Source organism: Phyllobates terribilis, unplaced genomic scaffold (assembly GCF_046119375.1).
Source record: "Phyllobates terribilis strain yellow unplaced genomic scaffold, ASM4611937v1 Scaffold_1__5_contigs__length_1240528914, whole genome shotgun sequence".
NCBI classification, from domain to species: Eukaryota; Metazoa; Chordata; class Amphibia; order Anura; family Dendrobatidae; genus Phyllobates; species Phyllobates terribilis.
The window spans coordinates 1,125,747,579-1,125,767,890 of NW_027362761.1; positions in this window are offsets into that span (position 1 = coordinate 1,125,747,579).

Here is a 20,312-nt window from a genome sequence, read left to right on the forward strand (position 1 = left end):
AACAAAAACACATAGAAACACATAGAAAACACATAGAAAACACCTTCAAAGGTGGAGGAGTAAAAGGAGGAGGAGACACAGTTCAATTCACAATTCAGCAGCGGCATCGCACATAGATTAGATAGATAGAAACATGTCAATCACATATATAATAAGTATAGTGACAGTGTTGGTTACTGTACTTGTCATTTAGTGTTAAAATAAAGGATTTATTAAAAAAAATAATAGTGTTTTCATGCACCCGTCTCTTTAAAAAAGCCGGCCGGCAATTCATCATCGGTACCCGACAATTTAGCACAGAAAGAATAGAGCATCACACATAGATTACATAGATAGAAACATGTCAGTCACATATATAATAAGTATAGTGATTTATTAAAAAAAAAATTGGCGTGGGGTTCCCCCGTAATTTTAGTCTCTAGCGGAGGTTAAGCAGAAGGCTGGGGCAGATGTTTGAAGCCTGGGAAGGGGATAATACCCATGGAGCTTCCCAGGCTAATAATATCAGCCCCCAGGTGAATACCTAGCCTTTACTAGCTATTAAAATGGGGGACCCAAAAAAAAATGACGTGGGGTCCCCCCTATTTTAATAGCTAGCAAAGGCTAGGCAGACAGCTGGGCGCTGATATTAATAGCCCAGGAAGGGTGCCATGTATATTGGTCCCCTCCCAGGCTAGAAACACCAGCCGTCAGCCGCCCCAGAAATGGCGCATCCATAGGATGTGCCAATTCTTGCACTTAGCCTTGCTCTTCCCACTGCCCTGTAGCGGTGGCAGTGGGGTAATAGGGTTGGGGTTGATGTCAGTGACGAGCCCCCAGGGCAGTGGGGTACTCGGTGTCCGGGCCTATGGATGCTGGGGGGGGAATATGTCACAGTGGCTGGCCCGGTTCCGTGGCCCAGGGCGGTCAACAAAAGGGGATAGTTTATATGGGATTTGTAGTTTGATCATGACGCCACCTGTGGTTTCTGGTAATTTGTACCAGCGCTGCTGCAGACCTCTGAGGCAGTAGATAGGGCAGCTAGGATGGAACAGCTCCCCACAGATGGAGCGGACTTCAGGGCAGTGTAGAATATGATGGTGGGTGGTGATGCTGGGGCTTGTAGTGCAGTCGGGATGGCGCAGCAGGAGTAACTGACAGAGACACGGGATTCGCTTCAATACCTTTACTGGTGCGGATGTCAGGTACGGTCCAGGGTACTCGGTAGGAAGGGTGCACTTCAGGACTTCTCCCCAGTGAGCAGGTATAGGGCCTCCTGGTCCGTGTCTCCCTCTCTCTAAGCTCCTGGCCAGTCTGCAACTTGGCCTAGCTTCTGTGTCGTGTTGCTCTCTTCACCTGTCGCTTGGTAGTAGGACCTTCCGCTGGCAATCATTATCCCTGGGCACCGGGGCCTTCGTGGTTCCTGGTCCTTTAATGGGTTTAGCTTCAGGTGGGCCAGGGACTTGTAGTCCTCCTGGTATGCTGGTGATCCCTACTGGGTATAAAGGGACCCTGTAGGCACGGACCCAGTGTCCGGTTTGTATACTTGGGGTGAGCCTATGATGCTCCTCTGCCCCCTCAACTCCTCTCTCCTCTCCTCTTTGCCTCTGGCCACACTCGGGGCCCTCAATACTGCAGCAGACGTGCTGCGTCTTCGCTGCTCTCAGCGTCAGCACGCTCTCTCTCAGACTGATAGACTCTCTGAACTGCCTGGCTCCACCCTCCGTATATATATCCCTAACAGGGCTCCCTCTGGTGGTATCAGGTGGAAGGGTGGAGGTGTTTGCATGTAGTGAGAGCCTCTTGTGGAGAAGTCCATCCATGCACCCTTTTGGGTCCTGTGGTACCTGTTGTAGCAGGGTGCCTCATTCCCCACTAGTACAATTCAGTACTCCTGGACTGAAGCATTTTGTAACAGGTTACAACAATAACAATAATTATAACAACAATAACAATAATAAAGTTACAGTAAGTCCCGTAACCAGGTGTCCATTTCACCGATGAAAGTGTAAAATGAGTAACATGAGGGACCCGCATGAAAACCCTCAACGTAGGCCCTGGGCGTGGCTACAGGGCATAAGTGATCCAGGTGCTGGACCACGTCTTCAGCCTCGCCAAACGGGTTTTTGTTCAGTGGTCAAATAAGGGGCACTTTTGATGAGTGCAACTATTTACAAGAACAGTTTTTGGCTGCTCACAGTCCTCAGCCTACTAGTCTTTATACCCTTACGGGTAACTAAATGCACATATTATTTCAGTTCATAATAAATAACATAGGCAATACCCAACTGGGTAACTATTTACAATGTAGGCACTTCGTGCTTATTCCCTAAACCTGGCAGGGATTTGTCCTTGTGTGCTGCGTGTGGACCTTCGTAGCACTGGGGTGTTACTAGTGTCTGTGCATGCACTCTCTGTTAATCTAGAAGGTGTACGTGCTGGTAGATTATAAAACTGCCTTAATCTCTCTATGGGAATGGCAAGTGCACTGATTACTGGGCCTTCAGGCTCTGCTTCAACGGTTGATCCTCCTCTTACTGGGGACTCTTCCTGTTATTGAGCAGGTTCTTCCAGAGCGCTCACAGGTTCTTCTTGTGGCTGATAGAAGTGTATCACGGGTATAATAACTGCTCCATCAAGTTGAGGCCAGTCCGCAGGGAAATCTCCTAGAACTGTGTGAAGCACATCTTCCTTGAGTTCTTCCGGTGCTATAGGAGGTACTTCTTCCTCTGTTGTCTTCAGTAGACCTGGGCACAATTTCAAGTGGTCTCTTGAGACTGTTGCGGTTGTCTTACCTCCATCTTTGCTAATCAGGCAGGTTTTACTGTTGTCAAATTTGGAGTTCAACACTGTGTAGGGCTCTCTTTCCCACTGGTCATCGAGCTTGTTACCTCTTATCTTCCGCTTTAGCACTATCTCTCCAGGTGCCAAGGGTTCTGCTGGTGCATGTTTATTGTACTGTTCTTCCTGTCTTTCCCTCACCTTGTTCGACTGTCTTTGACACAGGCCTGTACTCTCCTGTACTGCTGTTGCCGATTTGTATCTGTAGCGTCGGCGTCCCTGCCTCCTGCCAGACAGGGACGCCGTTCCCCTCACCTCTCCGCTCCGTGCCCGGCGGCTTCCTCCCGCTCTGCTGGCAGCGCGCGCTGCTTCCCGGCCTCTGTGCTTAGGGCGCGCGCGCTCCCCCTCTCTTAAAGGGGCCGCGCGCGCCATCCTAAGGAGTCCCCGGCCAATGGCCGGAGGACCTCACCATATATAAGGCACCTCCTCCAAAATGGAGGTGCCCGAGCAATGTTGTTGCAAAGCCTTTCAACTCTGCTTCAGCCCTCAGGTCCCGTTACCAGTTACCTGCCAGTCACCTGCCAGATTCCTGCTTGATACCTGCCTGATACCTGCCTGATATCTGCTTACCTGCTTGCAATCCTGTGGTCCGACAGTCTGCCTACCAGCACCTGCCAGTCTGTCTATGGATCAGTTCGCCTGCGGACCAGGAAGTACCTGCCAGATACCTGCCTGATACCTGCCTGCCTGTCCAGAGACTTACTCACTCACCTGGGAGCGCTCACCTGCTACCTGCCTGATAGCCTACCTGGAGGCTTAGCCGTCACTTGCCGTGACCACCTGCCTGTCCAGAGACTCTTACTCGCTCAACTGGGAGCGCTCACCTGCTACCTGCCTGCTAGCCTACCTGGAGGCTTAGCCGTCACTTGCTGTGACCACCTGCCAGTCCAGAGACTCTTACTCGCTCACCTGGGAGCGCTCATCTGCTACCTACCTGCTAGCCTACCTGGAGGCTTAGCCGTCACTTGCTGTGACCACCTGCCTGTCCAGAGACTCTTGCCCGCTCACCTGGGAGCGCTCACCTGCTACCTGCCTGCTAGCCTATCCAGAGACTCTTTCCCTGCTGTCACTTGCCGTGACCTCCTGCCCTTCTACCCAGAGACTGTCCCTGTCACTTGCCGTGACTACCTGCCCGCCTTCCCTGGGAGCCACCCGCTTCCTTACAAGGACTGCCCCTTTGTATAGTTGCTCAGAGGTTCCACCTCCCAGACCCGTTACAGTATCCCAGTCTTCAGTGGACATATCTGCTTCAGGTTCTACCACTCCGAGTTCCAGGTCCATGTGCAACTTTCCGGGTCTTGCTCTCATGAGGTACGCCGGGGTACAATTAGTAGAACTCACAGGTATGTGATTGTACAGATCTAACAGGTCAAGTAGTTTGTCTGGCCACTGGTTACTTTCTTCCAAGGGTAAGGTTTTCAGCAGGTCTATGACGATGTTGTTCATTTTCTCACACAAACCATTGGTCAGAGGGTGATACGGCGTAGTTCGGATCTTCTTGCACCCATACAGATGACAGAATTCTTTAAACAGCTCGGCTTCAAAGGCAGGGCCTTGATCCGTCAGCACTTTGTCCGGGTATCCATGGAGCCTGCAGAAGTATGCTTGGAACGTTCTTGCTGCAGTTTCTGCTGTCAGATCCTTGACAGGGGCTACCACCAGGAATCGGGAATAATGATCCACCATGGTCAGTGCATAGGAATAGCCTGACCTGCTGGGTGACAGCTTGACGAGATCCAGAGTGACAATCTCCAGGGGCTGGGTTGTTTTGATGGACTGCAAGGGTGCTTTTTGGCTGCCGTATTCTTTCTTCTGAGGCTACAGGGCCCACAATTCCGGCACCACCTCTCTATGGAACTCCGCATTCCAACCCAATAGAACTGGTCCTTCAGCAAGGTTTCCAGCTTCTTCCAGCCAAAGTGACCTGCTTGATCGTGGTAGGCCTCTAACACCATCTGGATATCTGTTCTGGGTACAACAATCTGCCACACCATTTCATGGGTCTTGGGGTTGACATATCTTCTGCACAGCTTCTCTCTGTAGATGAACAGCCGGCTTCTTTCATTCCACAGGTGTTTGGCTTGTGGGGGAGCATCCTTCTCCAGGTGAGAACCTTCCTGGGTGATCAGTCTTTTGATGGGGCTGACAACGGGTCACTGTCTTGAGTCTCCTTCCAACTGTGGTGGGGTAGAGGATTCAGCGTCCTTTCATGACGTCTTCTGGTGGCGTGTTGCTCGTGGACCACTCCGCTTCAGTGGAAAGCAGGTAATTCAACTTCCTCTAAATCATCCACTTCATCCTCGGTGTCTGACTGGTGAGGCATCCTTCACAGGGCATCAGCATTGGTGTTCTTGTGACCTACCCGATACTTGATGGTGAACTGATATTTCGACAGTCTGGCCACCCAACGCTGTTCCATGGCTTCCAACCTGGCTGTCTCCAGGTGTGTCAAGGGATTATTGTCAGTAAAGGCTGTTAATTTCGTTGAGGCTAGTTAATGCTTGAACCTTTCAGTGATAGCCCAGACCAAGGCCAGGAGCTCCAGCTTGAAGGAACTGTAATTCTCCGGGTTCCTCTCAGTAGGGCAAAGCTTCCTACTGGCATACGCAATTACCTTTTCTCAGCCATTTTGCTTCCAATCCCTCGTTGCTGGCGTCAGTGTACAGCAGAAAAGGCTGGCTGTAGTCAGGGTAAGCCAGGATTTCTTCACCGGTTAGGACTTTCTTCATTGATGCAAAGGACTCAGTCTGCTCTTTGCCCCAATGGAATGGGGGACTCTTTCCTCTTTTGGACTGTCCTACCAGGAGGTCTTGTAGAGGTGCTACCTTTTTGGTATAGTCCTTTATGAACCTCCTGTAGTACCCGACCAGTCCCAGGAATTGCCGTACCTCTTTGATGCTTCTCGGTTCAGGCCACTTCTGGATGGCAGTGACCTTCTCCGGGTCTGGTGCTACTCCCTCTGAGCTGACTACGTGTCCCAGGTACTGAACCTTCTGCTTGAGCAAGTGGCATTTAGAAGGTCTTAGTTTCATCCCATACCGGGACAATGCTTCGAATACCTCCGCCAGGTGCTTCATATGGTCTTCATACGTCCTCGAGTACACGATAACGTCATCCAGGTACAGCAGCACTGTCTCGAAGTTCCGGTGTCCTAAGCAACACTCCATCAGCCTCTGGAACGTTCCAGGGGCGTTACAGAGCCCAAACAGCATACTGTTGAATTCGCACAGTCCCATCGGGGTGGTGAAGGCTGTCTTCTCCCGGTCTTCCTCAGCAACAGAGACTTGCCAGTACCCGCTAGTGAGATCCAATGTAGAGAAGTAATTGGCAGATTTTTGTGCAGCCAGGGATTCCTCTATACGGGGCAAAAGGTATGCATCCTTATGTGTTATTCGATTAATTTGTCTATAATCTACACACATCCTCATACTACCTTCCTTCTTTCTGACCAGGACCAGAGGAGCTGCCCAGGGGCTACAGCTATCCCTTACTACCCCTGCCTTTTTGCAACATTTCCTTGGCTTTTTGGTAATGTGCTGGTGGTACGGGTCTGTAAGGCTCCTTAATGGGTGGATGGTTACCGGTGGGTATGTGATGTTGTACCCCTTTAACCCTTCCAAAATCAAGTGGATGCTTACTAAACACCTGTTCATATTCCTGATCCACTCTGTAAACACCGTGTTTTTGATGGACAGGAGTGGCGTCAGTTCCAACATGGAGTTGTTGACACCAATCCTCCAGCTGAGCTTCGGAGTCATTGTCCTCCACTGTATCTGGTGGGGTAAAGGATTCCACTGTGTGTATGGCATCATTATCCACAGTATACAATCTGGCAACAGTGGCGTATCTTGGCAATTTATCTTCCTCCTCCCCACAATTTAGGAAACGTATGGGTACCCTCCCATTGCGTACATCAACTACCCCGCTAGCAGTTAAGAGTGTAGGTCTGTGCTCTGAGATAATGGGCTCCACTACCGCCTGGTAGTTCTGTCCTTTGAGACCTATTGCTGCCCTACACCAAATCAGCATCTCACTCATTGGGGGAATCACAATGGGTATCGGGTCTGTCACCCGTACATTACCAATCTCACCACCTGTTATCTTTACCTGTTGCTGATACAAGAGGGCTCGAATCTCTCTCTGGAGCACCTTCCTCTGCCCTGGTTTGGCAGTGTCAGCAATCTGTTGGAGTGAAAACATCACTTCTCCCAAATAGTTACCAACAATATTTGTACCAAGTATCATATACGGATTGGTATCACCAGGGTTAGATTCTATGACAATTAGTCCTTGGTCCTTTAGTTCCACTCTCCCCACCTTCACTGTCACGTCCTTAACCCTTACTAGGTTAAGAAGAAGGCCGTTAGAGGCATACACAGAGAGGTTCGGGGCTGGCGGGTGGAGTTCATCTATGGACCAGTACCTTTTGTAGAGGACATCAGGTATGATGGTTACCTGTGAGCCGGTGTCCAGTAACGCAGGTGTTGCTATGCCGTCCAGCACAATGGACAGGAAAGGCCTTCCTTCTACGAACCGGTCGTACCAGCTTGTTGGGCCTGGTTGAGTTACTCCTGGGTGTCGGACCTCGGCCTCAGGGTTTGCCCGTTTAAAGGACAGTTCCACGCGGTGTGGCCTGCCTTGTGGCAATGGTAGCAGATGAAGTCTCCTGGAGGGCGACGTTGGTCATTGGTCCTCCCAGGGGGTGGCATTGTCCTCCTACGGGGTGGCGTTGTCCTCCTTCTTCTCCTCATCCAGGGGACATCCTCAGGACGGTCGGCGAGTAGGATCCTTCCTTCCGGCTCAGGCTCCGTCTGTAGCTGCAGGGTGCTCAGGAGAGTGGCCAGGGTTTTACTTAGCTGACGCACTTCAGAGCGCAGGCTGTCCAGCTCGCTAGAGGGCACTGTTTGCATCTTTGTTTCAGCCGTTAATGAAGGAGCAGTGGGTGCTGCGGACACCAGGGTGGCCCCACCCTGGTAACGCTGGATAGCAGTCCCTGTGGTTTCCAGGGGCTGAAGGCTCTCCTCCTGGGACCTCAACCCCCGGATGAATTGTTCTGTCAGCATTTTATTCTCATCTTGTATGCTGGCTGGACTAACCTGTTTCAGGGCCCGCAAGGTTTCCTGTAAGCACCAGGCATAGTCCCGGATACTGTCCTCAGGTTTCTGGGTACAGTGGTAGAACCTCATCCGGAGATCTGTCTCAGTGCGGTTTTCAAAGACAGTTTGCAGTCTCTTAAAGATAATGGATACTGATTCCTGGTCTGCGGCTGGCCAGGTTTCAACTTCCCGTTCTGCGGCACCAGTCAATTGTCCCAGCACAACAATGGCTCTCTGTTTACCAGTCATTGAGTACATATCCAGTACACCACATATTTTCCTTTTGAATCCAGACAGGGAGTCTGGTTTGCCATCATACTGGGGAAGCCATTTTGCTCCAGGGATATACGGCAGGGCCATGGGTATCAACGGAGTCACGACCCCTGCTGGTGTGGCGGCCGCTCCGGCCTGAACAGCGCCGGGCGCAAGTTGAGCATCAGGAGTGTTATCCAGTGCTCCGGCGTCTCGCTGGTCGTCGGCCATGGTTGCGCCCCCCTAGTGAACCGTAGCCTACCTCCTGTTTCTTTAATCGGGTAGGCCGCAGCTCTGCAGACGACGGTCTCCTTCCAGGACCTGACGCTTCCAGGTGCTGCGTCAGAGCACAAGGCGGGGCTTGAGCTCTGCAGTGTCTCTGAAGGATGACAAGCTGGATGGTAGTGCTCTGCTGCGATCCAGCCTGTCATCTCAATGCCATCCCAGCATGGGAGAATTCTCCTGCTCAAGCGGTGACGTCATTTGCCGGCACCGCATGCGCAGGAGAATTCTCCCATGCTGTCAGTGACGTGCATGAGGTGAGCAGAGTTCATTGGACATGAACTCGGCTCATCTGGATGCTGTCACAGCGAGACACTGAGGAGCTTCACTGAGGAGCTTCTCAGTGTCTGCGGCATGGCAAGCTGGATGGCAGCGTTCTGCTATGATCCAGCCTGTCATGTCAATGTAGCAGAGCTGAAGCTGTCCTGGGAACCATGGAAAGGTAACGATGAGGTTGGTTTATTATTTTACTTTTATTGCAGAAGACATTGGCTTCAGCTGGAATGGGCGATACGGCAAGGGTTTAATTTAGAACATTAAAGGAATGTGTCTTTATTTCAATTAAAGGACTTTATTCTGAGTGTTTGTGGTTTTTTTAACTTTAACTATGGGGTTAGTAATGGAGGTGTCTTAGAGTACTGAAATGCTCAGGCGAGTACCGAGCAGTGGCGAGCATGCTCGCTCATCACTATTGATTAACAGTATTACTGTGAAAAAATCCAGTTACGCTTTTGGTGCACGAACAGTTATCGAACATAACCTCGAACAGCCAAATTTTTTGCAAATCGTTTGAGTCGAACACCGCTCAACTCTACTCCATATCAGACACATCCGACACACCGCCTCCATTACCACAAACAGAGGCGACGCTCTGCATGCCATGGCCTATAGTCTCCCAGCTCCCTTGCTGCGGACCCACAACAGAGCCCGAGCCGGGGTGGGTAGCTTGTGTCGCACAACAGGACAGCTGGGCCCCAGAGAGGGGGACAAACAGAAATTTTTGCGTTACTGATGGTTTTCTTTTTGCCTTCTTCTTCGCCTTCTTCCTCTTCGTCTCCTTCCCGGTTGCTTCGTCCTCGCAGATCTCATCCCCGAACGTTAGCTAGTTAAAACGTGCTGGGGACTCGATCTGCCGGATCTGCTGCATGACGAGGCAGCCCCCCTCACTGCTACTGCTACCACATTCCTCATCCTCCCCCTCGCTCCTGCTGCCCTCTGAAGGGCCAGAATCAGACAGGAGAGCCATCTGCTCAGGGGCTATCCCGCTGTGCGACGCCTGGAGATCACTTACCAGGCCACCAGGCGGTGGGTAGGGCGCGACCTCCTCCTCGCATTCCTCTTCCTCCTCCTCATTATCCTCCTCCACCACCTGGCCGTAGCTCCATGACCTCTCCAGAGATCCACCGGCCATGGCTCTGAACCGGTCATCGTTCTCCAACTTCTCCCGGAAGGGCCCGCTGCCAGCCAAGATGTCACACCGCCGGCTCTCCACTTCCTGTATGGCCCGCTTCATCCTCCTGACCGCAGCAGATAGCTCAGCCTTCTTACTACTAGAGGCCCTGTCAGACCTCTCCTGAGCTACCCTCACCTCCCCCCAGAGGGAACTTAACTTCCTTGAGGCGTCCTCAAACTCGCAGAAGTGCGCATGGATGCAGTAGCCATAGCTGATGGTTGACTCCTTCGCCACCTTGGTGCCCCAATCAAGGGGCACCACTGCAGCACCCCTGCTCGTACTCGACCTACCTCCAGGGGGGAGTAGCCACCACGGCCATGGCCTCGCGGGTCCTTCGGGTCTTCATGCTGGACCCCTTGCCTGAGCCTTGGCCTGATCTGGTTGACCTAGCCGGGTTGGTAATCCTTCCACCACTGGCTTGGACTGGGGTGTGGGAGCCGGGGGCCCAGCCCCGGAGGCCAGTCCCACCATGAGCCTTCTTCCCTGGGAAGGGGGCAGACAAAAGTCCCAGATGAAAAATTACCTCCCTTCCCAGGAGCTCTCTCCACACGGTCCATGCAGTACTCGCAGCACGCGGCAGTCTCCGCCTCTTCCACTTCCTGGGTGGAGCTGCAGCTGACAGAACTGGAATGGACCCTCTTGCTATGTGCACTGCAGTCTGCTGTATACTCTGCCTGCCTGCCTAGCATTGATATCTCTGCAGCTGGATTAGTCCTCAGAAGGACTGTTATTTGAGATGGATATGTAGAGAATCTTGTAGAATACCTACGCTAACTAATAAACAACCAAATCTCTCCCTAGCTCAGCAGCACCTCTCCCTACCCTGCCTGATTGCAGAGTAGACTGTGACGAGCACAGCGGCGCCAGGTCTGATATAGACTTGATGACGCTGTGCGGCCAGCCAATCACTGTAATGCCACAACCAACATGGCTGTGGCATTACAGTATGTGGCAGACAATCCCTGCATGTTGATTGGCTCTCTAAAGAGCGCCAAACATTCAGGAAGGGGACCCGAGCTCCCACCAAGCAACCCTGGAAATACTCGGCGAGCGCCAAGCATCTCGAGCAGTGAGATGCTCGGGCGAGCACCGTGCAGTGGCTAGCATGCTCGCTCATCACTACTGCTTAACCTTTCTGGATATCCAAATCAGAAAGGATCAGGAAGGTAGGCTGCTTACTAGCACATATGGGAAACCCACTGCTAGTAAAAACTTGCTGAACTGGTACAGTTATCACTCCAGAACCCTTAAAAAAGGAATCCCTAGGGGTCAATACTTGAGAATGAGGCACGATTGCTCTAGAACTGAATATTTCTATACCCAATCAATGGACTTAAAAAAATATTTTCTGAATAAGGGATACCCAGCCGATATCCTAACTACAGCCTTCAACAATGCTCTAGATAGAGACAGACATTCCCTATTGAACCCTGTTAGAAAACAACCTGAAGGATAACCTATTCTCATAATCAGCACTTTTGATACACAGACCGACACGGTCCAGCAGGCTATTAACAAACATTAGAATATCCTATAAGCTGACCCTGATCTGGCAGACATTGTTCCTCACATACCATTAATAACATATAGGAAAGGAAGATCCACTGGGGACCATTTGGTCAACAGCCTATATAAAAGATCTAAAGGTATAGGGACATGGATGGATCGAAGAAAATGTGGGACTACCCGATGTGGGGACTATAATTTTTGCCCCTGGATAAGGCCTTGTAAATAGAGATGAGCGTTGTTCTACTCGAACTGTTCGCCAATCTCAAATTCGAGCTGTTTTGGGCGGTGTTCGAGCAGTTCGGTGAACACGAACGATTTGAGAAAAATTTGGCTGTTCGAGGTTATGTTCGATAACTGTTCGTGCACCAAAATCATAACTGGATTTTTTCTCAGTAATTATGAAAATTAATATTAATACGCAGTTTGAGTGTACAGCGGGGTGGGGGAGGGGCAGGGGATGGATCTCTGCAGGAATAATGAAGAACTCCATTTTTTTTTTCTCTTTCCCGCATTTACAGTGGGGAGGTGCAATCTGTCAGCCTATCAGCAGCGCACACACGGAGCGAAGTGCTTTTTTTCACACAAGCAAGGGCATGTGTCATTGGCAGTGTATGTCACATGTCCTTGCCCTATAAGACCCAGCCATTTTCCCTGTCGCCACCATTTTCTCACTGCTGCAGCTGCGTGTTAGACGGCACCGCTGTTGCTGTGTGCGCTATACCTTGTTAATTTCAAGCCAATTTTCGCACAAATCTACAGATAGCTTGGGAGTAGGGAATAGTTGTGATTGCAGTCCTTTTAAGGACTAGGTTACAGCATTTCCTACGACTTTTATCAGGCAGGTCTGTGCTCTTAAATAGATAGATTGTGGGAGTAAAGACTAATTGTAATTGCAGTCCTTTTCAGGACTAGGTTACATCGGTTCCTATCAGTTTTTGCCAGGCAGGTCTGTGCCAGTGCTGTGCAAGTTTTTTTCACAGCATTTGGCTGAATCTAGCAAAGCTAATCCTTTTTGGCCTATTGCAGAGTGTGTTAGTCAGTGGAGTAGCCTATCTGTGTTGCAAGACATACCACCTGTGTATAGAATACCAATTTTTTTACTGCACCTAGTGAAGTAAAATCTTTTGGGCATAGCATCATTCTATTAGTCCATCTATACTGATCTCCATCAGGTTGCAAATTAAAAATAATTTTTATCTGCATCTAGCTCTGAAAAAATGTTTGGGCTTCTAGCTGTGTGTGGGACTTGGTCTATTAGTCCATCTATACTGATCTCCATCAGGTTGCAAATTAAAAATAATTTTTATCTGCATCTAGCTCTGAAAAAATATTTGGGCTTCTAGCTGTGTGTGGGACTTGTTCTATTAGTCCATCTATACTGACCTCCATCAGGTTGCAAATTGAATATAATTTTTTTCTGCATCTACTTCTGAAAAAATATTTGGGCTTCTAGCAGTGTGTGGGACTTGGTCTATTAGTCCATCTACACTGACCTCCATCAGGTTGCAAATTAAAAATAATTTTTATCTGCATCTAGCTCTGAAAAAATATTTGGGCTTCTAGCAGTGTGTGGGACTTGGTCTATTAGTCCATCTATACTGATCTCCATCAGGTTGCAAATTAAAAATAATTTTTATCTGCATCTAGCTCTGAAAAAGTATTTGGGCTTCTAGCAGTGTGTGGGACTTGGTCTATTAGTCCATCTATACTGACCTCCATCAGGTTGCAAATTGAATATAATTTTTTTCTGCATCTACTTCTGAAAAAATATTTGGGCTTCTAGCAGTGTGTGGGACTTGGTCTATTAGTCCATCTACACTGACCTCCATCAGGTTGCAAATTAAAAATAATTTTTATCTGCATCTAGCTCTGAAAAAATATTTGGGCTTCTAGCAGTGTGTGGGACTTGGTCTATTAGTCCATCTATACTGATCTCCATCAGGTTGCAAATTAAAAATAATTTTTATCTGCATCTAGCTCTGAAAAAGTATTTGGGCTTCTAGCAGTGTGTGGGACTTGGTCTATTAGTCCATCTATACTGACCTCCATCAGGTTGCAAATTGAATATAATTTTTTTCTGCATCTACTTCTGAAAAAATATTTGGGCTTCTAGCAGTGTGTGGGACTTGGTCTATTAGTCCATCTACACTGACCTCCATCAGGTTGCAAATTAAAAATAATTTTTATCTGCATCTAGCTCTGAAAAAATATTTGGGCTTCTAGCAGTGTGTGGGACTTGGTCTATTAGTCCATCTATACTGATCTCCATCAGGTTGCAAATTAAAAATAATTTTTATCTGCATCTAGCTCTGAAAAAGTATTTGGGCTTCTAGCAGTGTGTGGGACTTGGTCTATTAGTCCATCTATACTGACCTCCATCAGGTTGCAAATTGAATATCATTTTTTTCTGCATCTAGCTCTGAAAAAATATTTGGGCTTCTAGCAGTGTGTGGGACTTTTTCTATTAGTCCATCTATACTAACCTACACCAGGTTGCAAATTCAATATAATTTTATTCTGCATCTAGCTCTGAAAAAATATTTGGGCTTCTAGCAGTGTGTGGGACTTGTTCTATTAGTCCATCTATACTGACCTCCATCAGGTTGCAAATTGAATATCATTTTTTTCTGCATCTACTTCTGAAAAAATGTTTGGGCTTCTAGCAGTGTGTGGGACTTGGTCTATTAGTCCATCTACACTGACCTCCATCAGGTTGCAAATTAAAAATAATTTTTATCTGCATCTAGCTCTGAAAAAGTATTTGGGCTTCTAGCAGTGTGTGGGACTTGGTCTATTAGTCCATCTATACTGACCTCCATCAGGTTGCAAATTGAATATCATTTTTTTCTGCATCTAGCTCTGAAAAAATATTTGGGCTTCTAGCAGTGAGTGGGACTTGTTCTATTAGTCCATCTATACTGACCTCCATCAGGCTGCAAATTGAATATAATTTTTTTCTGCATCTAGCTGTCAAAAAATATTTGGGCTTCTAGCAGTGTGTGGGACTGGGTCTATTAGTTCATCTATACTGACCTCCATCAGGTTGCAATTAAAAATAATTTTTATCTGCATCTAGCTCTGAAAAAATATTTGGGCTTCTAGCAGTGTGTGGGACTCATTGTATTAGGCCATCTATACCAAGCTCCACCAGCTTTGAAATTAATAATAATTTTTAGCTGCATCTAGCCCTGAAAATAATTTTTCCCAATAGTGGTAGCAATAGAAATATGGGGCGCGCGCCTGGCTAACAAAAATATACGCTTCATAACACAAAACACCAGCCTAGCGCACTGCATTAATAAGATGGCATCATCGTCTCTCCCAGTGCTAGGCCTACTACCAGGCTAGCATTCCTGTGCCTAAAACACAATGTATGGGTCCGCGCTAGCCACTATGCTGAGGGGTATAAAGCTGCTGCTAACGCTTTATAACAATTCAATTGGCAGATTTTCACAGAGCTCTTTCACAACGCCCACCCATCGGGCAACAGTTGCCCACCCTCCCTATGGGATCTAGTGGCGAATAGTTGATGCCATTAATCAGAGCGTCAGTTGCCCCGTCAACGTGGCAAGCATACGGTAAGGCATGGGAAGAGTGGACACGACTAGTAGCAGGCAGTCGGGTTGACCAATGTGAACAAGCCAGATCACAAGTCACAATAGAATTTCTCCACCAGCTAATGATGAGGGGCATATCAGGAGCGTCAGCGCAGCGGTGTCTGACCGGAGTAGCATTTCACTTCCAACTACTGAATTGGGGAGATGTGACAAAGATTCATCATCAGACAATCCATAAAAGGGTGGAAAAGGGGTCAGCCAAGTCAGGAATGTAGACGTCCCGTCCCGTGTCACTAAAACTGATTTCTCACATCATATCCCTAACACCATTAACATGACACTCACAATTTGAAGCAACACTAATGTCTACTGCATTTGTGATCGCCTTCTTCGGGGCGCAATGTATAAGCGAATTAGTCCCTCAATCCAAAATTACCACCAGTGGAGGCTTATTACACCAGGACGTAGTCATAGCCAATAATGCAATACGTCTACACATACACCAATCGAAAACGGTTCCAGCGGGCAGGGGTACTTAGGTACTTCTACAACCCACAAATGGTACACTGAGTCGGGTAACAATAGTGAAAACATTTCTAACCATCAGATCACAAAGTAATTTCTTCCTATCACACATTGATGGAACGCCATTATCAAGATACCTGTTCCAAGCTATATTTAATAAATGCATAACATCGGCAGGAAACCACCCCAAAGATTACGGGACACACTCATTCCGCATAGGTGCGGCCACGGAAGCAGCAAGAGCAGGACTGTCAGAAACGGAAGTTCAGAGGATAGGGAGATGGCGATCCACGTGTTTGGCGAGATACATAAGACCGGACTTGTTATCCTAACGTGGTTTGTTTCTTTTACAGGTGACGCTAAGCCAACAGTGTGAGTGATAGGCCACTCGTATATATATTGGGCACAAAAAAGGGCGAAAGTACGCCCAGGCGGGAGAAAATTAGAGTTTCATAACACATATTTCAACTGGAGAGGTATTAGAGGCCTGCTATGGCCACAGGTACTAATGGAGGTAATCAAGGTAGGGAGAGAGGCAAGAGGTCCGGTCATCTTAGTTATACAGGCCGGGGGAAACAACCTAGGTCATCACAAGAGTGCATAACTAATGGCAATAATGAAACTAGACACTGAGCGCTTCAGAGAATTTTTCACAAAATTAGCTATAGTATGGTCAGAGATTGTGCCGATAGCGGTATGGCAAGGTGCGCGAGACATCACGGCCATCGAATAGACAAGGCGGGTAATAAATATTCGGATGGCAAAATTTAGAAGAGACAGAGGCGGTGTAGTGATACGACACCGACAACTGGAAGGAGATAAAGCAGGCCTCATACGGCCCGACGGTGTTCACTTAATAGATATTGGACTGGACATATTCCTGTCAGGACTCCAGGACGGAGTGGAACAAGCGTTAAGAGTGATGGGTGGGGGTCAGAGTCCTGCATACGAGTACGCTGGATCCTCCGTGGCCTGGAAATAGAAAGGACATGTTGGAGAGTTACACTTGTTGGCCAACTTGCCGGAGTGGGGACCCAGGGCATGCTGCAACAAGCTGAATTATTTTAGAAATAAAATGCCTTTCTAATGGAATGAGTATAAAGAGTTAATAAAGCTGTGACCGATCCTCACCCATCCAGTTGTAAGAGTTACATTATTGTATTGTCCATGAAAGGGGGGCGGTAGGGGGGCTGAGCGTCTGGGTTTGGTTGGGGGTCCCCACAGTCTGCCTAGGGTAGATTCATTTAAAAATTCTTATTAGATACACAGGCGGTGCAGCTTGCTTCGCAGCTGGGCTACTACGCCCAAAGTATTGCCTAGGCTAGATGCAGTTAAAATTCTACGCTGACTAGCAGACACTGAAGATTTGGAGCAGACCTCTGAGTAAACAGCTCTTCAGACTCAACCATCTGTGTTACCCCAAGCCATAGTGTATGTAGTTTCTTACAGTTAAAAGGGGGGGGGTGCGACCCAACCCACCTGGAATTGACGATGCCAACATCACGTAAGACACAGCAAGGGGACTCCCAAAATTGTGGCACAGACACCACTTAACCCTAGAACGCATACCTGTGGCCTTGCAGGCCCGCCCAGTTAATTGTTTTCTATTTTCTGCAAGATTACTTTAGTTAAAATTTTGAAACTCTAGGTATTCTTCATGTATATAGTTGTTTGTCATTTGAGTTTGAGTTATTCCATGTTATTTGCACACGGGCCTAAAGGGCCCCAGGTATGTGAAAGTGTAGATTTTTATGGTCATGCGTTCTAGGGTTAAGTGGCATCAGTTGCCCCACTGTTGCTTAAAACGGTTGGTGAGGTGATTTTACCAAATCCCCAAGCTTTTAGTCTCCCAAGGATGACACAGGGGTAGAAATGTCCTTGCGAATCCATGATTTGTTCATCTTTATTAACGTGAGTCTGTCTACATTCTCAGTGGACAGCCGCGTGCGCTTATCTGTCAGCACACCACCAGCAGCGCTGAACACACGTTCAGAGAGAACGCTGGCTGCATGGCATGACAAGATCTCCAAGGCGTGAGTGGCGAGCTCCGGCGATTATTCCAGATTGGAATACCAAAATGAGCAAGGGTCCAGTGACACAGTCATGGCTTCGATGTTCACTTGGAGATTCTCCTGTACCATCCTCTCTAGGCATTGACTATGTGTAAGACTTCTTGTCTCCTGTGGCCTTGCAAAGGATGGTCTAAAAAAGTGGTGAAACGATTCCACAAAATTGCTGTTACCAGCAGATACTGTGTTACTGTTACTGTTTGAGTGATGAAGACTCGACAGTCCCACCGTTGGCAAGTTAGAACTGTGAGATTCACTACGTGCACCACTGGTGTTTTGTGGAAAAGCACATGTAAGATTCTGCAACAGCGTCTGCAGATACTCCTGCATTCGTCAATACCTTTTTATGGCAGGAATTATTTCGGCAAATATACTTTTGTACCGGGGATCTAAGAGTGTGGCAACCCAGTAGTCGGGATTACTTCGAATTCTGACAATCCGGGGGTCATGTTGCAGGTAGTGCAGCAAGAAGGCACTCATGTGTCTTGCGTATCCAGAAGTACCAAGTCCTTGTTGTGTTGGTAGCGAGGTAAGAATCATGCTTCCTTCCTCTGCCCTCTCCCTCCAACCTCGCACAACAGAAATGTGATCAAGGTCTCCCTCATCTGATGAGTCTTCCATGCCCATCGCCAGTTCGTCCTCCACTTCTTCCTCGGCTCCTGCACCTTCCTCAACAGTTTGGCTGCTACCATGCGCCCTGGTTAATCCCTCTCCCCCACCCTCCCATGCCTGCCGCCTTGGTGCTGCCAACCGTCTGGACCTTGGAGATGTTACCCCTTCCGCATACGACTCCTCCTCTACTTCCTCCACCTCCTCTTGTCCCACCACCTGACTCTGAATTCTGTTTAATGTGTGCTCCAGCATGTAAATCACCGGAATAGTCATGCTGATAATGGCATCGTCGTCAGCACTAAACATCTTCGTCGCCATTTCAAAACTGTGCAGAAGGGTGTGTGGCGCCCCTGAGGGTTCAGTCGCCACAGAGTTACTGCATCTCACCCAGAGGTGTGGTATCTCACCCTCAGGTAAGGAAGGCGTATGGCTCGGGACCCTGACTCCTGCATCCAACACATACCCGCAGTGGGGGTAGGGCGAGATTGCTCCTAAGGGAGAGCACAGTCCCAGGTCCCTAGCTGGTTTGAGGGTCCTATGTAGTGGGTGCTTAGGGGAGCACATGACAAGGAGAGTATAAATAGGAAGCCATCTTAGAAAGAGCAAGCCAGACAGAGGAGAAAAAGTGACAGGAGCAGAGACTAGGCATGAGCTCTGCTCCGGAGGCGGACCTAGCCTGGGAGGCCCAGGACTGAAGGAGAGAAGAGAGGAGTGGGAGCTGGAAGGCTCCAGGAACCGAAGGGACCCTACGGCTACGGGCCGTGCAGAAGGCCACCCGTACTCCCGCTGCTACCAGGAGGTAGAGGGGTCAGGCCAGATAAGGGGAACCGGTCCCTCAACTAGCGGAGAAACAGCAAGGCTCAACTAGAAACCGGAGGCTGCTGCATTTCATGTACTGCAGGCCAAAGTCCACACCAGTCTCACTAAGAAGGTAGCCACATAGGACCCAGGGGACGGAACACACGTCACCCGCCAAGGCCAGAGGATACCGGATAGAAGTGTCACTGGGTGTGAGGTGCAGGGAGAAGGCCAGAGAAAGGATACACAGAAGGGGGTCCTGCTAAGTACTCCGGAGCTATCTGGGGGTGGACTGAGCCCCTCACTGAGTATGCACAGCACGACGGGGGAGATTGCTCTGGTACCTGTAATCTGGACTACAACAACTGTGAGTAATATCTTGAGACGGCATCACACGGACTCTGTGTTCATTACTGACTCCCTGCACTACAACCACCATCATCCACCCACACTGCCCTGAAGCTACACTCTTCCTGTGGTGAGTAATAATACCGTTGCTGCAAAACCACCAGCTTCAGAGGACTGTTCCGCAGCGACGGCCCCTTTGGCCGCACTCCACAGGTGGCGTAGTCAGACATTATAAAATCCATATATACAAATTACCCTTGGATTGACCGCCCTGTGTCACGGACTGGGTCACCGCCACAGTGACTACAACCCCCAGCGTCTACCGGCCCGGCTCAGGGTACCCCATGGCCCAGGGGGCGCGTCAACTTCATAGGTCCCTGATCTGAGACCACTCCTGCAGCGTGATTTGCCCCACCTCTGGATCTCATTGGCCCAGGCTATACGTCAGAACGTATTGCACCAGGGCTTGTCGGTGCTGCCACAGTCGCTGCAACATGTGCAGATTTGAATTCCACCGTGTCGGCACATCGCATTTCAGCCGGTGAACTGGCAGGCCCAACGACTTCTGTAGAGATGTAAGTCGTTGAACTGCGGGATGCGAACGGCGGAAGTGAGCACACAGCGACCGTGCCCTCTGCAGAAGGCCATCTAGTCCGGGATAGTGGGCTAAAAATTGCTGGACAACCAGGTTCAACACGTGAGCCATGCAAGGCACGTGTGTGACATTGCCCCGGCGAAGTGCCGCACCCAGGTTTGCAGCATTGTCGCACATGGCCTTCCCTGGTTGCAGGTCCAGTGGAGACAACCTTTCATGAAACTGGGTCTCCAGAGCTGACCACAACTCCTCAGCTGTGTGACTCACATTTCCCAGACATTTCAAAGTAAACACTGATGCCGTTGAGCCCTGCTGCCAGCATAGTAAGGAGGTGTGCAGGATTCCTTCTGCGCAGTTAGAAAGCAGGTGGCATTACCAGACAGGCTTTGGGTGCAG